Source organism: Triticum aestivum, chromosome 7D (assembly GCF_018294505.1).
Source record: "Triticum aestivum cultivar Chinese Spring chromosome 7D, IWGSC CS RefSeq v2.1, whole genome shotgun sequence".
Lineage (NCBI taxonomy): Eukaryota > Viridiplantae > Streptophyta > Magnoliopsida > Poales > Poaceae > Triticum > Triticum aestivum.
Window position 1 is genome coordinate 264,118,239 of NC_057814.1, and position 22,199 is coordinate 264,140,437.

Consider the following 22,199-nt stretch of genomic DNA (forward strand, 5'->3'; position numbering starts at 1 on the left):
ACCATAACTCCCTCTCCATTAGTTAGCTAGAGTCATCTCTCCTCCCCAACAACTAGATCTAGCTAGCTATTTAGCCATTCACACTTTCGATCCGTATAGGTAGCGAAAGGCATCATCATCGAACCATGCTCTCTTGATCGGTCTCTCTCTATATATATATAAAAAACCTAATAAACATAATAATATTCTGTTACCCTCGATCCTATATACAGAGGCGCGTCACATAATTTCACGAGTCCAGCCAAAAAGCCGCACCGGTGTGGTTGAAAATGAGCCACCGCCGCCGCTTCCTTCCCCCACGTCGGCGGCCTGTCTCCACCGCGCGCCGCCCTCCTCCTTCCTCGACGCCGGCCGCCTCCCTCCACCACGCGCCGCCGTCCTCCTTCCCCGACGCCGGCCACCGCCCACTACCACGCGCCGCCCTCCTCCTTCCCCGGCGCCGGCCACCTACCTCCACGACGCGCCGCTCCTCCTTCCCCGGCGCCGGACTCCTCCCTCCACCACACGACGCCCTCCTCCTTCCCCGGCGCCGGCCGCCTGCCTCCACCACGCGCCGCCCTCCTCCATCCCCTGCGCCGGCCACCTACATCCATCGCGCAGATCCCGCCGCAGCCCCAAAACCTAAACGGCGCCGCCGCTGTCGTCCCGCACAGGATCGACCCGCCGCTATCGCTCTGCTGCCGTGTACAACTGTACACGCGGTTCAACGCCTCAGCCCCAGGCCATTCAATGCCTCGCCGGCCTGCGGCTCCTCCATGGACACCTAGCTCCTCTACTAGAGCCACCGCGGCCGACGGCAGCCCATGGTGGCGGAGTTCGTTGCGTCCATCAGTCCAACCCCATTGCTTCAGGGTGGCCGATTTTTGTCGCGGCCATCAGTTCGGACACCTGTGTCACTGCGTGCGTTGCTACCACGGCCATTTGCGTCACTACGTGCTCCGTCACCGGCCTCATGCGCACCGTGACCCCTGGCACACTCCTTCCTCTCCCTGACGCTGCTCGTGCCCTCCCAGGCTTGATCTCCTGCTGCAGCGATGAGCTCCTGTACATTGCTGAAGTTCCGTACCTGACGGCACCAGCACGAGGATGCAGCAGCCAGGCTGGACCCCAGTTCGTGCCTCCCTCTCTCTCCCTTAGCTACATCATCACTGTTGCAGTGCTGCTGATTGATTTCTTGTAGTGAACTGTGATGCTCTACTGATGGAGAGAAGTTTGGGAAACTGCACAAATATTGGTATTTGGAGTTATGAATTTGGTGCTCCGTAGGTGCCTGTTGGTATATGCAAGTGAGGGCCAGCATTTTTTTCTTCAGATTCTTGTGTTTGTACAAGGGCTAAAAGTATTTAGTTGTACAAATTGAAATTCCACATAATCCTCTGACTGCAAGTTTTACTTGTGACTTTGATGCTTCGTAGGTGCTTAAAAGTATTTAGGTGGGTGGTCCGACACCGCTGCGTCCAGCAGTCCAACACCGCCGCCGGAGGCCGTTCACTGTCGCAATGCCTACTTTTGCCTGCGCCTCCTTCCCAGTCATCGTGAGGTACACCCTGCTCGAAATCTCTCTTCTCCATCTCCCGACGGTGAAGATCTCCGTGCCTCCTGTTTGAACTGACATTTTATTACTGCTTTGATTCAGACCTGACGGAACAAGGCAGAACCTCTCTCTCGTACGCAGTAATATTGCTCTCTCATCTCTCATCTCGTAGGCAGTAGTAATATTGCTCTCTCATCTCTCATCTCGTAGGCAGTAGTAATATTGCTCTCTCATCTCTCATCTTGTAGGCAGTAATATTTTGATGAATGTGTTACAAAACAAATTCCGTATTGACATTCAGTAGCTTAGAGAGAGTAGCACAGAGAAACGTTGTTGTGTTGTGGATGACAAAGAACACATGTGACAGCAAGTCCAGGTATTACTACATGGGGAGTACAAAATTACTTTTACTGAGAGATCACTTGAATCCTTGATAGCTACTAGCCATAGGAACCTAACCCAGAAAAAATGTGCGAAAAAGAAACATTTTGTACTACCATTAGTCATCGATGGCGTGTAATGTTATATTTTCTTGCTTCCCTAGCGTTGAATTAGAACAGCATTTTCAAGAGCTGCATTAGCTCATTACTTATCTCTTGTACTGTTAATTTTATTTTCAAAACCAAACTTGTACTGGGCACATGAGTTCCGATAGTAGCTTCTCTTTGACAGATTTTACATAATCAAGCATTCTTGATGTGCTGCCTTTCTTCCAGATATATAGATTCAGTTTTGAATCCGATTCTCAAATCAGACAATCATAATTCTATTGCCAGTTCTGAAACAAAGAAATGTTTGCGTAACAGTCCCATAAACAGCACCAAAACGAATCCCCATCCTTGGTAACTTGCTGGCTTTGATCTTCCAGGGCAGCATGAATGATCAGTACTCCCTTTAATCAATGCGCGCTCATCGAGCCATAGTAGCATCTCATTTGTCCTAAATTCTTCCACTCTCTGGAAACAAGTCCCGGAATGGATGTGAATAGAGTATACTCCCATGGTTTTGCGAGAAATCGTACAATAAGAGTACCGTTCACTATGTATTTTATCATCAGTTAAAAAATAATCACAGAAAAAGTTCAATTGTGTTATTGAAACAACTCAATTTATAAGTATTATATTATATGATAAGTGATGCATAGGGATGTTGCAACAGTTCGACTCACAGAGCTAGTAAGTTCGACGAAAAAACAGCACAAGGCATGTCAGTTCGCGCAGAGCATATCAGTCTTTCAGTTCGTGAGCTCGTCAGTTCACCGATGGGATCCGCAGGTCAGCCCCTCATCTTCCACAAATTACTCTTCAGTCTTCTATGAGTATTACTTCAACTACTGACTGAAATGTGTAGCTTGGGCTGAAGTTTTAAAGATCTGATTTACTGCTTACCTGCCGCAGCTCCCAGGTGGTTCACAGCCGCCGCCCTAGTCCGTTCGTCACTTCCAATCGAGGTCGTTCGACAATGCAGCGTTGAGGTCGGTCAACGACGCAATGGTTCGAGTCTCTTTCTCTCTCGCTCTCTCTCTATTTTTGTTCTACCTATATGAAGTGTTTCCTGACTTTTCTTGGCTTTGCCTCTTCTTAGCCTCCGGTTTTTTGATTTGGAGACTGAACGAGTGCAGTTCGTCGAGGCATTTAATGTGCTGACCACTTAATATACATGGTTGGCAGGATCACTAGTATTATTATGTTCTCAAGATATGAGAGACAAATCTTTAGTGGAATGTTCGTATGATTGTGGCTGGTTGGAGTGTATGGTCTGGTGGAAATCATGCATATTATTTGCTTATGACATGATGTATATATATACTGTTAGAAGTTCTAATACATATATTACAAAAATTCACTGATAAAAAATGTATCAGTTCATTATGTGTAGCACATGTTTAACACATATAATTACGAAACAGTTACTTGAACTATATAAGAGTTAAGCTTTACTTGATTTTCAGTTCAAATTTTGCGTTCTTTTCAGTACATCAACTTTAATGTGCAGAACATCGAGGAAATCCTGAAAAATTATATGTGCACTCTACTTATTTTATTATGCTAACAAGAATTCAGCCCTGTTTGCTTATGTATGGTACTGAACTAACCATGTTGTGTTGTCGCTAAATCTGAACTTGTGTTCACCTTATGTATTACAATGGCCATGGATGCGCCCAGCGAAGGACAACGACATGCAAAAAAACATACTAGTGCAGCTGCTTGCCTCCTCTTCATATTCCATACCAGAAAATATCCTTCTCCCCTCTGTTTTCTTAAGTAAGTTTTCATTAAAAGACCTTAGAATAGCAAGTAGAAGTTTGACAAAAGGACCTACATCGGTTCAACCGCAGAAAGATAACAAGTCCATGAGATGATCTATAATTAAGTTCAAAATTACTACATGGTTAATGTATTTAACATCAAGTCCATGTATTACTACATGAGACTACATCAGTTCTCAGGAATTCTACTTCAGTTCAATTTCTAAATTTGGTTTAGTTCAATTCAGTTCAATATATTTGTGTCAATTTCTTCTTGTGATGCTTATACATAGCTGGAAATGCAGATGCTGTTGTTTTAGAATTTATCATTTCGGTATGGAATTAGGTGCGGTGTATAGTCACTGCTGTTTATTAAGCCAGTTTGGTAGTACATGATAAATACATTAACCATGCACCAGATCCAGCGACCGGCGCTGCCCGCGCACCCAACAACCGGCGCCGCCCGCACATCCATCCTCCGGCGCCGCCCCCGAACCCAGCTACCGGCGTCGGCCCCGGACCCAACCACCGCCGCCGCCCTCGGACCCAGCCACCGCCGCCGCCCCCCGGACCCAGCCACTGCCGCCGCCCTCGGACCCAGCCACCGCCGGCGCACTCCGACCAGCCACCTCCGCCGCCCCCAAACCTATCCACCTCCATGGGCAACTGTTGCTGGCACTCTGCACCCACCCCCCTCCGCGCACCCAGCTCCCGCCGTCCGACGCGCTGCTTCCAACCTGCGCGGCCGGGAACCAGCCCCCGCCGCCCCTACGCACTACTTCCTCCCATGCCCGTCCTGGTATGGCGGTCACGCCAGTCCAGCTCTTCCTCCCTTCTCCGTCCGAGCTCTCCTGCCATGCTCCTTCACGCACGAGCTTCTGCCGGCACCAGTGCACGCCGCTACACTGGTTCTTTTGGGGTTCATTCATCTGATTTTATTTTGTTTCCTATTATACTAGTTCAGATGAGGTTCCTTGCTGCCTGATGGATATTTGATAAAGGTAGTTGTCCTCAGTGTTCCTATTTGGCATATGCAAGTTGTTTGATGTAATGTGCATGAGAAAAATCATCTTCTGTATGTGGACTGACTGAAAAGTTGTGCTGCACTTTTGTATTTTGGTGATTTAAGTCAACAAGAGATCAATGTGTGTGGTGACAAATTGCAGAATTTCGAGGCGGACAATTGCAAAAATTCAGAGGAGACAACGCGGGAAGTTCAAAGAAAATTCGGACTTGTGCAGTGGTGAAGGAGGAAGCAGCAGTGCCGCCGGGTCCAGGATTCCAGGTAGCTGCGCTCCCCCTGCACCCTTCCCCTGGATCCCTAGAAAAGCTCAAATGTCTTAGAACAGATAGTTCAACTTGTTTCGACGGCATCTACCACAGATGGCTTGCATTTTGTGCTCCGTGGGTGTTTGTTCTTATTCCTGAAAGAAAGAAAAAAATGTATTGCATTTATAGTTCCATCTGATATATATATATATATATATATATATATATATATATATATATATATATATATATATATATCGACAAACAGTGCAATGACACAAAAAACATCAGTTCAAAATATATATGCAGCAGGTTTGGGAGCCAAAAGGATGATATTTTGTTGTGTTTAATTTTTTCGGGTGCATCACATAGTGTACTGAAGAACATAAACATGGTGTACTGAACAAACATACGCATTCACATAAACATGCCAGCAAACCCTCTTGCTATACTCGTGCTTGTACTTGTTTATTTTCTTGTTTGGAAAATGGTTTCTTATCTTCCTAACAACTTTTCTCCGTCGCTGCAGCGCCCCAGCCGTTCATTGCCACCATCCTGGGTCGTTTAACATGACAGCGCCAAGCCGTTCGATGCCCAGCTCGGGAGGTGCTCGTCGCAGCTTTCCCCCCACCTCCCATTGGATGTTCATGCTCCTTCTCTTGTGTACATTCAGTTCAACATCTGGTGGTTTTTCAGTTCACCTTAAATGTGCATTTTCAGCTTCATCTTGCAGGTATGATCATTCTCTGGCCTGCTAATGTCTTTTGCAGTAACTTTGTACACAAAGCGAAATAATATTTTGTCACTCTGCAGTGAAGAAGATATCCCTATGATACGTTTGTCACTCTGATAGGTTCGTTCCATCTCTTGGAGCTGTATGGCTGACCATTTTTGGTCAAATTTGGCAATTGTTAACTTATGAAGCTACCGACTCAGGTGTTCATTTCATTGGTCAATTGCTAGATTTAGGCTTTGAGATTACTGAGACAATAATCCATGGACCAGTCTTCCAATGTTATCCTGTAGTTCAATTAGTCTTGAGGTTATTTAATGTCTAGAATGGGGTTTTGATTGCTGCTGGTTGAACCTACAGACAACATAGGTTTTGATTGCTGCTGGTTTTTGTATCTCATGGTGGTTCGCACGTATAAGATGGGATTTTCATAGCTTTACATTGTTGTTTTGGTTTGTGGCACATAGATGCTTTTGAAAAATGTTCTGCACATGTTTTGTTGGATTCAGTTCCTCCCAAAAAAAGCACTACAGGAGGTTAAAACAACATGGTTCTGCTTGCTTATGTCATTTTTCCCTTCACCGACAGAAAAACTAGTTCAACTGCAAAAGAATACATCAGTTCAACATCCGAAAAACATCAGTTAAAAAAAAACTTAAGTATACGCCATCATGGAGCGCTTGCCTTCAAGATTTATCTCTTGTTCTTGTTTTTCCCTTTCCAGGTTTACGTTCTAGCATATCTTTTTCTCTCTTATCAATTACTCCCTCCGTAAAGAAATATAAGAGCGTTTAGATTGCTACTTTAGTGAACTAAATGATCTTATATTTCTTTATAGAGGGAGTACCTCATCTATCCTTCCTTGTAGATGGAGATGTGTGTATGTATACATGTGTTATGGAGATAGAAGAACTTATCTGGTGGTGTGTGTGCGCGCTGCTGCATCCTCGTCCGGCCGCTCTAATCCACACTCTCAGTACAACTTCCCTACGACCTCATGTTCACAAATCTTGTAGTACATTTTTTTAATAAAAATCTTGTAGTACTATGTAAACCAAGCGTGGCCAACACATACTTTAGGTGTCGCGGTAGTACGCACTGTTGATGGTGGCCTTCCTTTGTGGCGCTACTACTTTGCCACCTAGAGTAGTACTGCTACTACTTATCATGTTGCTAAAACCTAGCGAACAGTACATGTATTTGATTAACGGTTCTGTAGGAAGAAAAAGTTCACTAATATATAATCTCTAGGTTTATTAGATTTTGTGTTAGTGCTTGTAACACAATCAGTTTAGATCTCCATAGACCACAAGTTCAAGTTCACTAGCATTTGTAAATGCTGGTAGCAGTACTAGTATTTACAAATTTGTAACCTAAGAACTAAGCTTGCATCTTGTTACTTCTATGGAAGCATTGACCTCGTAATTTTATTGTACGAACCACTAACATAAGAATTAGACATGGTGCTCACTGTATTCTCAATCTTGGTTGTTCTTACAGTGCTTATAATCTTGACATCTTTGATGAATCCAGCCCGAACTGAAGCATGTCGGCAAGCCGGGCCTCAAAAGGCCCTTCTCCCGCTACTGCCTCGATCTTGAACTGATGTTGTTGTCATCTGTCTACCTCCTCCCTTGGTGAGCCCATGCTCTTGACGCTCGAGCCGCCTGCACTTCTTTTCTCAGTTCGGAAATTCCCAAAGCACCAGTACTATTTATCAGGATACACCATGTTAGTTCTGCAGATTTCCATTATGCTTGTATGTCCTCCTGTACTGCAAGTTCATTAGCTGAAGTTTAGAATCGAGAGAACTGCAAGTTCATTAAAATTGAAAAACATTCAACTAAATTCCTCATGTACTGTATTATTACCACTGTTCTGAAAAACTGGATGTGGTTTTAGTGAAATACATCATAACAAAATTCTTTTCAAAACTTAATTCTCCTGTCTATGGACTGTTCAAGCTCTTCAATCATTACTAAAAAATGTGTCACTAGCATATAAGTTCAAAACACAAACTTTTCTCGGGAAGAAATTCAGTCAGTGAAACTATATAAACTATGCAAGTTCAGTGATGATGACACCGTCAATTCGGATGAGAAAACACATTTAAAATTACAATCTTTTTTTTTACTTCTATAAGTTCATGATCAACCCCGAGGTAGTTCAAATAATCTAGTCATATAAGTAGAAATAATCTATTCACTTGTATTATTTTGTGCTCACACTATTTACTATGTTGTGTGACAGGTTGATGAAGATGTTGATTTTACAAAAGGATCAGTGAAGCATTGGGCAATGGACACACTATCTTCATGAGATGGTGTACTCCACGACATACTTCCATTAGTTGAAGATGATGCATGGAGCAGTGACTGCTCAACACTTTTTTGTGATAAATGTTATTATGATCTATTCTATGTATTATATTGTATGATCGGGAGAACTCAGAAGTTCATGTGTTGTCGGTGAAAAATTTCAAAACATTTTGTTTAGTAAGAACTTTTTTTTATCAAATGATAAACCTATGTTAATGGAAAACAGTAGTTGAGACGAGAGAAGTCCAAAACATCGTTGCAAAAAGAAACACATGATTTTTTTTCTCTTTTCTTTATGAGAAAATATCATTCAGCTTAATAGTATATACCATGCAAGTTCGAGGACTATGGTACCGTAAACCGAGGAAAACCATATCAAAGATAAAGAGTAAAATCTAATATGTGAAAACAAGTTCAAGGACTATGGTACCGTAAACCGAGGAAAACCATATCAAAGATAAACAATAAAATCTAATCTGTGAAAACATGCTCAGTACAGATCTATATGAGCATCAGTTCAAGTACTATTTTTTCAGAACCATTTAAAACTACTCTATGAAAAATATATCAGTACAAACACACACATAAATAAGTACAAACATAGTCCAACACATTGTTGCAAAAAAAGTTGAGTTCAAAAAAAATAAAGACATGAAAATTTTCTTTTCAAAAAAATATGATTCAGTTCAACATATAAACCATGCAAGTTCGGTCACTATGATATTGTGTACCATTGAAACGTTACGAGGAAAATCATATACCGAAAACAGAGTAAAAGACTAGTCTACGAAAACACGCTCAGTACAAATCCATACGGACATCCGTTCAAGTACTCTCTTTTTGGAACCTTTCAAAGTTACTCTGTGAAAAATAAATCAGTACGGACACATACATAGTTTAGTACAAGTACTCTGCTTTTTTTTGACGGAAAACATCACGACGTGTCTCACCGTATTCAAAATTACTCATCAACGATTGCGAATTTGAGAAAATGTTCAACATGACTAAGTTTCGCATTTTCGATAGCTATCCAACGGTATATTATTTGCCCCATTTTGACAAACTTAAAAAAATCGCGTTCAAAATCAAATTTGACCGTATTCGAATTCGTTTTTAAACCGTAAGGAATTAGAAAAGAATTTCTATACGAAAAAGTTGCGCATTTTCCATAGCTTTACAACGCCATATCATTTGCATAAATCCGACAAACAGTCTGCAAAAAACCGTGAAAATACTTTGAGCTCAGAATTTCACTGTTTTTCAAATTAATTTTAAATTCTATATAATTTGAAAAAACAGTAGATATATGGAAGATGCGGATTTTTACCAGCTTTCCAACGCCATCTTATTTGCTCAATTCCGATAAACCGTTTGAAAATTGAGTCCAAAATACGATTCGCATTTTCGGTTTTGAAAAAAAATGGTTTTTTCAAAACTGCTCTTAAACCTTGATGATTTTGCAAAAAATTCTTACATATTTGTAATGTATATGTCAAGAGCTTTCCAATGATATATTATACGTCCCATTCCGACGAAGGCACGATCAGTTCGACGAAATGAAAATCATCAGTACAGCTGAAACCATCAGTTCAAGTAGGATAACAGAATAATATTCTGTTACGCGAAACAGAATAACCCAGATGTGTGTGTGTGTGTGTGTGTGTGTGTGTGTGTGTATATATATATATATATATATATATATGGAAAATGCATCCTACCACCTGGGGTAGTTACCCCACATGTCTCATATACTACCATGTGGTAGTATATATTCTACTTTATCATTTTAAGTATGTCATATACTATATATAATATATTCCAAATTAAGTTACATGAAAAAATTGCAAGTTAGCCCATGGTTTTTATTATATTTATGAAATACGTACATATTTGTACGTAAAAAAGAGCATACTCAAAATACGATACATACTACCAAAAAAGTAGTATATATACTACATAAACATTCTTATATAGTACATACTACGCGTACATACTCTTCTCTTTGATAGATACTACATACAACATACAAAACTCAAGTGGTGGTAACTACCACTGGTGGTAGATAAAATTTATCCTATAGGTCTGCTAAAATCAGCCCGAGCGTATTATAACTAAGCGTACGCTTACCCTCCGGCCAGCAAGGTGCACCTGATCGGCTCAACTCCCGCGGTGCGCACGCTAATCAGCCGGATATTTTAGTCCCCACCCCTCCCACAGTGCGGTTACAAATTCAGTCGTAATTAGTTGAGGGATTTTACCAGTGGATCATGCACACAGAACGCCCCGTATGACCTTCTGAGCTTACCATATTTTGATCATAAAGTTGTAGCAATCGATAGTAATACAGATTTGTACGGTGTTGTCATATGCCTTCATGAAAAAAGTAAAATATTTCCTTTTCTATAGTAACCGAAGCAGATCTCTTTACTGACCCATATACATATATGGTAATGCAGTTTTCACATAGCAAGCATTGGTTCACGACAGCAGTAATACAATTATTCCATTATCATATATGTTCATACCTTTACCATGCTTAGTGGTAGGAGGGGTCCATATATATGGTAATGCAATTACCACATAGCAAGCAGTGGTTCACGGCACTAGTAATACAATTATTCCATCACCATATAGTTCCTTTTTTTACCATCATTAGTGGTGGAGCCATGGGGCATACCGTGGGGCTGTAACTTGGTAAAAGCATTGCATTCCATTACCACATACGCTAGCACATTTACTGCCATTAACAAAAAGGATACGATATGGAACTGAGGCACGTGGCAAGGGTAACGAACATTAAATATATTACCATACTTTTCCTTTCTATTTACCATCATTTGCTACAACAAGGCGGAGGTGGGGCTCCAATAGCCAAGGGGTGCGCCGAGCGTGCAATTAGCGGCCAATTTGTGAGCATGTAGTAATACATTACTATCTACACTTATTTTATTACCGGCAATGTTTAGGATGAAACCTTCGATATCTCAGTGCCTGGTAAAAAACCTTGCTTCGCTACCATCCATACTTAATATATTATTGGCAATGAATAGTGATCCAAGATCAGGATGTACGGGACAAATAGATGGTAATAGAATTAAATGTGTTACTTTTTTCCCCGCATGCCGTTACCCTCAAACAACCTGGCTTCTCCGTGCCGGGTCGCGCGCCTGATTAAGAGGGGCCGGAGCGTAGCTTAAGTCAAAATGCGCGTAGGCTCACAATAGCGCAGCCGTGTATATATATATATATATATATATATATATATATATATATATATATATATATATATATATATATATATATATATGACAAATGTTTGCTACAAACAGTGGTAGTTACCACCACTTGTGTTTTGTATGTTGTATGTAGTATCTGTCGAAACCGTGAGTATGTACGTGTAGTATGTAGTATATAACTATGATTAGGTAGTATATATACTAATTTTTAGGTAGTATGTACCATGTTTTGAGTATGCTCTTTTTTACGTACAAATATCTACGTATTTCACAAATATAACAAAAACTATGGACTTATATGCAATTTTTTTATATAAGTTGCTTTGAAATAACTTACATATAATATATAAACATATTTAAAATAATAAAATATTATATATAATACCACATGGTAGTATATGACAGATGTGGGGTAACTACCACCGGGTGTCGCATATTATATATATATATATATTTTCCCTATATATATATATTTTCCTATATATATATATATAGGTGAGTAAAAGGTTGTTGATTTCAAGAATGGGAATATGTGTGTGAATGAGAATATGTGTGTTTGGGATATGGAGAGATTTGTGCGAGTGACATGCCCCCGAGTTGCTTTTGTTTTGCCGTGTCGATTTACTTACATTTCGGTGAATTTCGAGCAAACTCGATATGTCCTATGTTTAGGCAAGGTCATGCCAAAATTTTATATGACTTTGAAGCATGCATGCATTTTGTTTATAACCCTTTTGCTTGTTATACCGTGCAGTCGGTCATGAAGGTGAGTGGATGGATCGTGGAGTGATACATGCAATCCGCGGTGATGGACATGTATGCAAATAATCGGACTAGGATTAGATGTCCGTGTGCAAGATGCAAAGGAGTCCTTTTGGACGCTTTTGATCGTGGCACTTTGAAGGCGCACCTGCTGATGAATGGTTTCATGGATGGCTATACTCGGTGGATAAGTGAAGGAGATGATGATGATGAGGGCGTCCACATGGCAGGGAATAACGACATGGAGGCGGGGCTAGACGAAGAGATGACCGATCGACAGGAAGACGATGGCGGTGGACATGGCGGCGGGGAAGAGTCCGAAAATGACGGCGGAGGAGAAGATTTCGGACACAGCGAAGAAGAGTCCGGACATGGCGGAGAAGAGGCGGCGGTCATGTCGTAGTCTTCGACGCTACTAAGTGCAGTCCTGCAGGACCCTCATGTTCGAGACCTCCTTCGCAAGAGTACGACTAGCGAGAGAGCTGCTTCTAGAGAGGAGGCCAAGCTGGCGCAACTTGAAGTAGACTCGAAGACTCCATTGTATTACGGTTGCGATCCCGAGTTGACCTGCTTGAGTTTCACGCTCGAACTTCTAAAGTCGAAGGCCAAAAACAAATGGACAGAAAAAGCCTCGATGAGCATTTGAAGTATCTACATAATAAAGTTCTTCCCACGGGGAACCTATGTCCTACTAGTGTCGAGGAGGCCAAGAAAATCGTTTGCCCTTTTGATTTTCCGCACATTAGGTACCACGCATGCATCAGCGATTGCATCATTTATCGGGGGGAGCACGCAAAAAAAACAGCTGTCCAGTGTGCAATGCTTCTCGATACAAGAAGGCAGGAAAGAAAGCTCCTCAGAAAGTTGTATGGTACTCTCCGATCACTCCCCGTCTGCAGTTCGTAGATCCTAAGGTAGCAAAACTAATGCGCTGGCACGCGGAGAGGAAGAAGCCCGACGATGGAGATGATCCGAAGCTGAGACACCTCATAGATGGTAGCCAGTGGAGTGCATTCAACGCCGTATATGGATTTGCTGCAGAAGATCCAAGGAACATCGTGCTTGGTGAGAGTACCGATGGCATGAATCCGTTTGGAAACCAGAACACCAACCACAGCACATGGCCCGTGTTTGTATGGATGTACAACCTCCCCCCATGGAAGTGCATGAAGACAAAGTACATACACATGAGTATGCTGATTCAAGGGCCAAAACAACCAGGAAATAGTATTAACATGTATATGGGGCTTCTGCAAGAGGATCTAGACATGTTATGGAAAACACCGACATGGACATGGGATGCCAGCAAAGGAGGGTATTTCCATATGAGAGCCGCGCTGATGACGACGGTGCACGACTATCTCGGTTGCGGGTACACCTCAGGCCAGGTGTGCCACGGATACTGCGGATGCACGAGGTGCATGGATGATACAACGTCTCAGCAGCTTACGTCAACGAAAGATGGTGGGTCCGAGAAAATCGTGTACATGAGGCATCGTAAATGGCTTGAGAAGGATGACCCGTGGAGAAAGCGTGGAGATCTATTCAATGGGTTGGCTAAGCATCGAGGAAATCCACGTAAGAGGAGTGGCACCGAAATCGACCAGCTGTTGAGAAACTGGGAACAGTGCCTCACGCCGGGAAAGATCAAAAAGGCACCGGAGATGCTGCTGAAGGTATGGAAAACGAGGTATGTTTTTTGGGACTTGGAGTACTGGCCCAATCACGACACACCTCATTGTCTTGATTAAATGCATATCAACGAAGAATGTCCTCGAGAGCTTGCTTGGCACACTGATGAACATGCCGGAGAAGACCAAGGATGGGCCGAAGGCAAGGAAAGACTTGGAAGATTTGAAGACCAGGAAAGATTTGCACTGTAAAAAGTCAACGGAGGAGACGGAGACAGAGATGGAGGAGGGGGGAAAGGGGCAGAAAAGTCAACAAGGAGGAGGAGAATTATTGCCCCCTGATATGTCTCCAACGTATCTATAATTTTTTATTGTTCCATGCTGTTATATTATCAATCTTGGATGTTTTATAATCATTTTATAGTCATTTTTTGGTACTAACCTATTGACATAGTGCCAAGTGCCAGTTGTTGTTTTCTGCATGTTTTTTACATCGCAGGAAATCAATATCAAACGGAGTCCAAACGCAATGAAACTTTACGGAGATTTTTTTTGGATCAGAAGGAACACAATGGGCCCTGGCTGCGCCTGGGGGGGTGCTTCGAGGAGAGAACAACCCACCAGGGCGCGCCAGGAGGCCCAGGCACGCCCTGGTGGGTTGTGCCCACCTCGGGTGCCCCAGACCGCCTCTTTGCTCTATAAATATCCCAATATTCCATAAACCCTAAAGGCATCGACGAAATATTCATCTAGCCACCGTAGAGTCCAGAACCACGAGATCCAATCTAGACACCATCTCGGATGGGGTTCACCACCTCCATTGGTGCCTCTCCGATGATGCGTGAGTAGTTCTTTGTAGACCTTCGGGTCCATAGTTAGTAGCTAGATGGATTTCTCTCTCTCGCTGAATTCTCAATACAATGTTCTCTTGGAGATCCATATGACGTAACTCTTTTGCGGTGTGTTTGTTGGGATCAATGAACTTTGAGTTTATGATCAGATCTATCTTTTTATATCCATGAAAGTATTTGAGTTTCTTTGATCTCTTTTATGCATGATCTCTTATAGCCTCGTATTTCTTCTCCGATATTTGGGTTTTGTTTGGCCAACTTGATCTATTTATCTTGCAATGGGAAGGGGTACTTTGTAGTGGGTTCGATCTTACGGTGCTTGATCCCAGTGACAGAAGGGGAACCGACACGTATATATCGTTGCTACGAAGGATAAAATGATGGGGTCAATCTCTACATAGATAGATCTTGTCTACATCATGTCATCATTCTTATTGCATTACTTCGTTTTTCCATGAACTTAATACACTAGATGCATGCTGGATAGCGGTCGATGTGTGGAGTAATAGTAGTAGATGCAGGCAGGAGTCGGTCTACTAATCTTGGACGTGATGCCTTTATAATGATCATTGCCTGGATATCGTCATGAGTATTTGAAGTTCTATTAATTGCCCAACAGTAATTTGTTCACCCACCGTTTGCTATTTTTCTCGAGAGAAGCCACTAATGAAACCTACGGCCCCTGGGTCTCTTTCTCATATTATTTGCCTTTGCGATCTACTTTTCCTTTGCATTTATTTTCAGATCTATTAAACTAAAAATCCAAAAATATCTTGTTGCACTTTTATTTATTTGCGATCTATTAATTCAATCTATTACAACTTTTTCCCGTATGCGCACCAATTTCTGGCACCGTTACCCGAAAAGGATTGACAACCCCTTTAATACGTCGGATTGAGTGGTTGTTATTTGTGTGTAGGGGCTGTTTACGTTGTGTTGCTTGGTTCTCCTACTGGTTCGATAACCTTGGTTTTATATCTGAGGGAAATACCTACCGCTGCTGTGCTGCATCATCCCTTCCTGTTTCGGGAAATACCGACGTAGCTTCAAGCCGCATCACCCCCTTCTTGCTTCACCTTAAGTGCGAAGGAGATCGATCAATTCATCAAGTGCCTTATGGGAATCAAAGTCAGTTCCGGTTACTGTGGGAAGATCAGCAGATTTCTAGACCCCAAGAAGAAAAGTTTCAGCGGGATGAAGTCTCATGACTGTCACGTGAGTATGACGTAGATATTCTCGGTTGCCATTAGAGGGATAATGGACAAGCACGTCCGTGACACGCTTACTAGTCTCTGCAACTTCTTCGACGTTATCTCTCAAAAGTCCATAAGTGTGAAGCACCTCCGAAGGCTACAGGTAGAGATCGTTGTCATACCGTGTGAGCTTGAGATGTACTTCCCGCCCACGTTCTTTGACGTCATGGTGCATCTGTGTGTCCACATCGTAGACGGCATCATCGACCTCGGGCCGACATTCCTTCACAGCATGATGCCGTTCGAGAGGATGAATGGGGTCATCAAAGGATTCATTCGTAACATGTCCCGTCCCGGAGGGAGCATCGTCCAGGGGTATCTGACGCATGAGTGCATCTCCTTTTGCGAGAATTATATAGGTGCCGGAGACCCTGTTGTTGCTTTGCCTGTCAAGAAGCACGATGGGAAACTCGAAGGAGATGGTCACAACAACGGCCGGAGGGAATTGCACGTGGACTACTCGGGCCGACGGAACGACTTTGACAGGGCTAACTTAGTAGTGCTACAACTCCTAGATGTGGTAGATGATTATGTGGCACGGCACAAAGAAAGCATCGCAAAGAAGTACCGTGATAAGGGGATGCTCAAGACGGACGACGAAGTTACTATAGAGCACAACGCCACTTACTTGCGTTGGTTCAAAGAGCAAGTTCTTGAAAATCCCGCAGAAGAGGGCAGTTCGGACGGATTACTCATACACGCCTTAGCACATGGCCCCGCCGCGCCCAAGCTCGCGACCTATCAGTCATACGGTATCAACGGGTACACGTTCTACATGGAGGCCAAAGACATGGACAGTGATTACCAGAACTACGGGGTGACAATTGAATGCGTGACCGATGCCAACGGCATAACTGAAAGATTCTACACAAGGGTCGAAGAGATCTGGGAGCTTGACTATGCTGGAGTGCACGATACGACGATGTTCCATGTCAGATGGGCCAAGGACGTCGTAAGAGAAAACAAGTATTTCACTACCATGTTTATACCCGACGCGAAGAGCACTCCCGTGAACGTTAACGTCATTGCCAAAAATGAGCCATGGGTACACGCTAAGCACGTGACACAGTGCTTCTTCATAACCGACTCGGCCAATCCCAGCTGTGTTGTCATGAGGAGATCCAAACGGAGCATCGTCGGAATGGATGGAGTCGCCAATGAGGAAGATTACGACCAATACGACAACCCTATGAGGGAAGATGACGATGAAGCATACGTGAAAAGAAGAATCAATACTACATTACCTAAGAAAGATCATTCTCCATGGTTCTGGAAAAGTCACAAGGAGGAGCTCAATTATTCGGCAATGAACAAGAAAGGGAAGAAGCTCAATGTGAAACGTCGTCGATGCAGTTGAGAAACCATCATTTATATATATGTATCTATTTTGTGTACGCACTTAAGTAACCGTTATCGGTCAAATGATGTAATCGTCTCCCCCTTCAATTATATTACATGCATGGTTCCGGTGATATTCGCGCAGAGTGGGAGAGGGAGACGCTGTCGTTGGGAGAAAAACAAAAAAAAACAAAAAACAAAAGGGAGAAAGCAATACAAAAGAAAAAGAAAAGTAAACAGAAAAGAAAATGAAAATAATAAAAAGAAAAGAAAATTAATACTAGAAAAGGAAAATAATAAAAAGAAAAGAAAAATAGCGGTAGCGCTGGATTGGGAACCAGCGCTATAGCTAAGTTAGCTATAGCGCTGGATCCCAATTCAGCGCTACTGCTGTTTGTATTTTAGAAAAAAAAATTAAAATTGGAATAGTTAGAAGTAGCGCTGGTTTAGGAACCAACGCTATAGCTAACTTAGCTATAGCGCTTGTTCCTAAACCAGTGCTACTGCTATTTTGAGTTAACCACCGCCCGCGCGGGCTCAAAATTTTGCCAAGTCCCATTCCCCTCCACTCTCCCACCTCTCCCGCTCCTCTCTGCTATCGTGCGCCACCGTCGCCCCTGCCCGTCGGCCATCGCCTGGACCTCGACGCCGGCCCGAGCCGCTCCGACCTCCTCCTCGTCCGCGCCGCCGCCACTCTGACCTCCTCCTCGTTCATGTCACCGCCGCTCTGACCCCCTCCTTGTCCGTGTCGCTGCCTAGGCCTCCTTGTCCGCGCCGCCGCCGCTCCGACCTCCTCCTCGTCCGCGTCGCCGCCGCTCCGACCTTCAGGTACTGCCGACCCTCTGCCTCCCACCTCCCACTGTCTCTGTCTATTATGTATTTTTAGAAATGAAACAAGGTTTTCAATTTAGGGTTCAATTAGGTAGGCAGTAGGAATCAATTTTAGGGTTCAATTCAGTAATTTTTATTAGGACAAAATATTTATTAGAAAATAAAATTTCTAGGGTTCTAGGGTTCATAAGTCAAAAGTTATAGACATTCCTTTAACCGCAAAATAAGGTGATGTTGTTGCTGCTTTAAACAAAATTAGTAAAATAAAAAACAGTAGCATTTAGCTAGGAAATAAAAAACAGTAGCAAATTTTTTAGCTATAAAAACAGCAGCAAATTATTTGTGGCTAGGCAATTTATAAAAAACAGTAGCTCCCTAAACTTGCAAAAATCTGTGGACTTTTTTTAGCTATAAATAAAACATAGGACTTTTTTAACTATAAATAAAAAAATAGTAGCAAATTGCCTAGCTACAAATGTTTTATGTAGGTTTATAAAATAGCTAGAAGTAAAAAAAAGTAGCAAATAAAAACTAAAAAGCAGTAGCAAATGAAAAACAGTAGCAAATAAAACCCTAGATGATGTTTTGGGAGCATGATATGCCCTGTGGTGACTAGCACAAGCATGCAAAATAGCCTATGCAATGTTGCTATTTTTAACACTTGGTTAATTTGCTAAGTCGTGGAAATCTGTCATATGATGTTGCCATGTTCTCTTGAGATAGCATCAAATCTGTTATATGAACTTGTGCCAATTGTCGAAAAATTTCCGAGTGGCCTATGTTTTGCCGGAATGTTGATTCATTTCCGTTCTAGCAAATTTCAGCCGCTCCATATGTCCACTTTTTAGCAAAGGTCATGCCGAAAATTAGGACATATGGAGTACCCGGGATTCCGACCAAATATAGGCCCCTTTTTTCTCTTCATTATATCTTTTATTTACAATTGTTGAATAGGAAACATGTCTACCGATGCCGAAGTCGGGGGTTCTACTCGCCTCACAGACCCCATCGAGGCAGCAAATCACTATTTCGATTACCTGGACGAACACCAGATGGGGTTGCATGGTGGCGGCAGTGGCACCGGCACCGACACCACCCCCCGAGACCGGCAACGATACTTTTGTAGCCGATAAAGCCCCAAAGAAGAAGAGGACACGAAGACCAAACGAGCTTGGCATCGGACAAATTGTGGTCACGGAGATGCACCCGAAGAATAGAGCCAACAGCGCTGGAGGAAGCGCGCTCGTGCTGGGGCAATCAACTTGGATGCATCCTCAGGGAAACCGCCAACATCAACGATGAGAGGTTGAAGCAGATACCACATATGGAGCACATGCTCCTAAAGAAGTTGCACAATAGGTTCCTGTTCCCCGGCCGGGATGAAGGCAAATATAAAGAGCCGTGGGACAACATCGCCATGACAAAGATAAACAACAAGGCGATGGTGACGTTCACCAATGACTTATCCCCCTGGAAAGTTCGGGTGAAAAAAGCGATTGCGAAGAATGAACCGTGGTCCAAGATTCATGCTGACAATCCGTCACTAAAGGAAGAGGACTTTGAAAAATTCAAGGACAATTGAGCTAAAGAAGAAGTTAAGGCAATGTGAGAGAAAATGAAGGCGCTCCAGGCCAGGAACATGCCTCCCCACCGCCTCGGAAGCCGTGGTTACGAGGGGAAGAGGCAGGTATGGGCTAAGGAGGATGCCAAATGTGAAAGTCACGGAATCCTAGACCCCTTGGCGGAGTTCACCGACCCGTTGGAGCATGACTGGATCAGGGCCCGGTACAAAGTGGGACAAAGTCAAAAAGATCTTTTACACGGACCTGAACACGAGGGAGTTCATGAGACTTCTGGTAATTGTTATATTACCACATTATCATATTAGCTTCCAATCAATTCGACTACAAGTTTTGTCACATTAGTAAACCATCCATGTTCCTTTTGCAGAAAGAGCAACACCAAAAGGCAGCCGAAAGCGACAAGTCGTCACAGTCGTCAGCGAGGCCCAAGTGGGACACCCCATTCAACCGGGCCCTGAACATACTGAAAAAGGTCCCGGTGGACAAGCCGCCATCCTATGAACGTGTGCACGGCGTCGGAGATGGCGCCACGTGGAAGACGTGCTACCGCGAGGAGCCAGAGGAAAGAAGGAAGAGACGGCTGGTTGTCACTCAGCAGAACATCGACGAGAAGGTCGCGATTGCAGTCAATAAGACCAAAGCGGAGACCAAAGAAGAGTTGGTCGGGCTAGTCAATGTAGCGGTTACAAACGCGGTGCAATGCTTGATTTCGGCAATTTTCGATTGGTCGAAGAACAATCCAAATGCACGGCTGGAGGACTTTCCCCTTCCCAGCTTTGTCAGGAGCAATTCGGCGAACACCACAGCACCAACACCTGCTCAAGCAACCGCAAAAGGTCCCGCTCCTGTTCATAGCAGCCCAACCTCCGTCTCTGGCATGCTCGGCGGGCCTTCATCGTTGGCTGAGCTCGACGCCCTCACAGTAATTGCGCGTCATACCCATTTCATCAACATGTCTATAGTCTTCCGTTTCAGTTGCCTTTCAGATGTTTGACATCGCAGACATGTCTTCTTCATAGGCCGGCGATACCCCATGCACCCTACTGTACGACATCAAGGGCCAGAAGGTGGCCGTGGGAAAGGCAACGATCGTGAAGCCGAAGGACCGCATGTTCCACAACCGAGAGATGCCCGATGGTGTCTTCAAGGTTAACGTGGCCAGTGTCTTAGCGGGCTTCGAGGATTTGCCTCCTCTGGTACCAGTCGATGAAGACGAGACCCCCCCCCCCGAGGATTGGCGAATGCAAGAGCCGGTTCTTGCCTTGGCCGAAGTCTCTCCTTCGTCTCGAGGCGCCCACTATCACACCAACGCCACCTTCTCAAGAAGGTATGAACACCACCCCACCTACCAAATTACCTGCACCTGTCGTGGCGGGTGATAGCAGACGGCACGAGGGAGAGCCTCCATTAGTGGCAGATCATGTCGCCCCCGCTGTCGAAGAAGCAAATGTTGATGATGACATGGAGGAGGATGATGAAGACCCAGACAAGTATTTCAATACCGCCTATGATGATGGAAGATTGATTGCTCAGGACGACGAGGACTCAGGCTATGAGCATGGAGATGATGACTTGATGCTGCCTGATTTGCCAGAGCCAGAATGTCCTAAGGCGGAATGCAAAAAGTCTCTCTTCAAGCGATCCTCGCAGGAGACGCCTCCAGATGCCGCCTCTACCCAGCAACCCCCCGAGGCCCGTTCACTGATTAGCCCAACGACACTGGCGGTGGTGGTTAGGGAAGGTATGGTGGGCTCACTACCGCCACCCGCCAAGAAGCAAAGGAGGAGACCAGACAGGAAAGGCCCTAAAGGCGCCAGAGCTGCTTCAAGCAGCCAGCCGCCTCTGAAGCCCCGGGTGGTAGACAGAATACCTGTCGAAGGTGCGCAACGTTTCCATGTCACCGGCGAGCCGATCCTACCTGCCAAAGCGCTAGAGCACATACTGAACAATGATCTAAAGAGACTCCATGAAGATGTGCTGGCTAGAGAGAAAAGCCTTCTGATCGCGGAAGAACCAGGATACCGCTTTACGCGGCTCAGGTGCCGGGTGGGAAGTTGTACGTTGAGACCTAGCCCGCGAATCAGTTCATCCTGCGATTTGACTACATCTACGACATGTTCCACATGACCAAGCTGGATTTCCAGTTCATCTGCATGTATGCATTGTATCTCAACTACTTCATCAGGATCGAGAACATAAAACATATCTACGTCGCCGACCCGTACTATATGCACGAGAGCTTCTTGGCAGTTTGCAAAAAGCACCCTGACTATGCGAGCAAGTACCTCGGCGAATTCATGATCGCTAATAAGGACAAGGAAGCGATTCTCCTTCCTTATCATCCCACGTAAGTCATCCGCGAATATCCTTTCGTAAGTGTTAATCATTCCTTTGCAAGCAAGGAGGCTAATTTGAGGTGTACTTAATTTGCGCAGCGGGGGCAGCGCCGTGCTCATCGTTCTGTACCCAGAATACTCCCATGCTATGTACTTGGACTCATCGAAGAACCTCAAGAAAAAGGATTACACGCACGTAAAGAGTGTTCTTGATAGTGCCTTGATAACCTTCAGCGTGTCTGGTGGATATATCAAGGTGAAAAGGCACAGGAAGAA

At 43.9% G+C, this 22,199-nt stretch overlaps 2 long non-coding RNA genes across 7 annotated transcripts; both read left to right on the top strand.

Annotated features, from left to right (window-relative positions):
- Positions 1 to 219: 219 nt before the first annotated feature.
- Positions 220 to 3,001, top strand: LOC123164308 (uncharacterized). 2 transcript variants are annotated; one of them, XR_006482291.1, is made up of 5 exons: positions 220 to 1,110; positions 1,181 to 1,286; positions 1,416 to 1,540; positions 1,637 to 2,808; positions 2,932 to 3,001. It is a non-coding gene; the product is annotated as an uncharacterized lncRNA (long non-coding RNA). The 2 variants fall into 2 exon arrangements; XR_006482292.1 differs by lacking the exon at positions 1,181 to 1,286 and having other exon boundaries at positions 221 to 1,110.
- Positions 3,002 to 3,627: 626 nt separating this feature from the next.
- Positions 3,628 to 8,283, top strand: LOC123164309 (uncharacterized). Of its 5 annotated transcripts, none has more exons than XR_006482297.1 (6): positions 3,628 to 3,798; positions 4,949 to 5,067; positions 5,581 to 5,784; positions 5,865 to 5,987; positions 7,285 to 7,421; positions 8,035 to 8,283. It is a non-coding gene; the product is annotated as an uncharacterized lncRNA (long non-coding RNA). The 5 variants fall into 5 exon arrangements; XR_006482293.1 differs by having other exon boundaries at positions 3,635 to 3,798; positions 5,865 to 5,904; positions 7,318 to 7,421; XR_006482296.1 differs by having other exon boundaries at positions 5,865 to 7,515.
- The last annotated feature ends 13,916 nt before the right edge of the window (positions 8,284 to 22,199 follow it).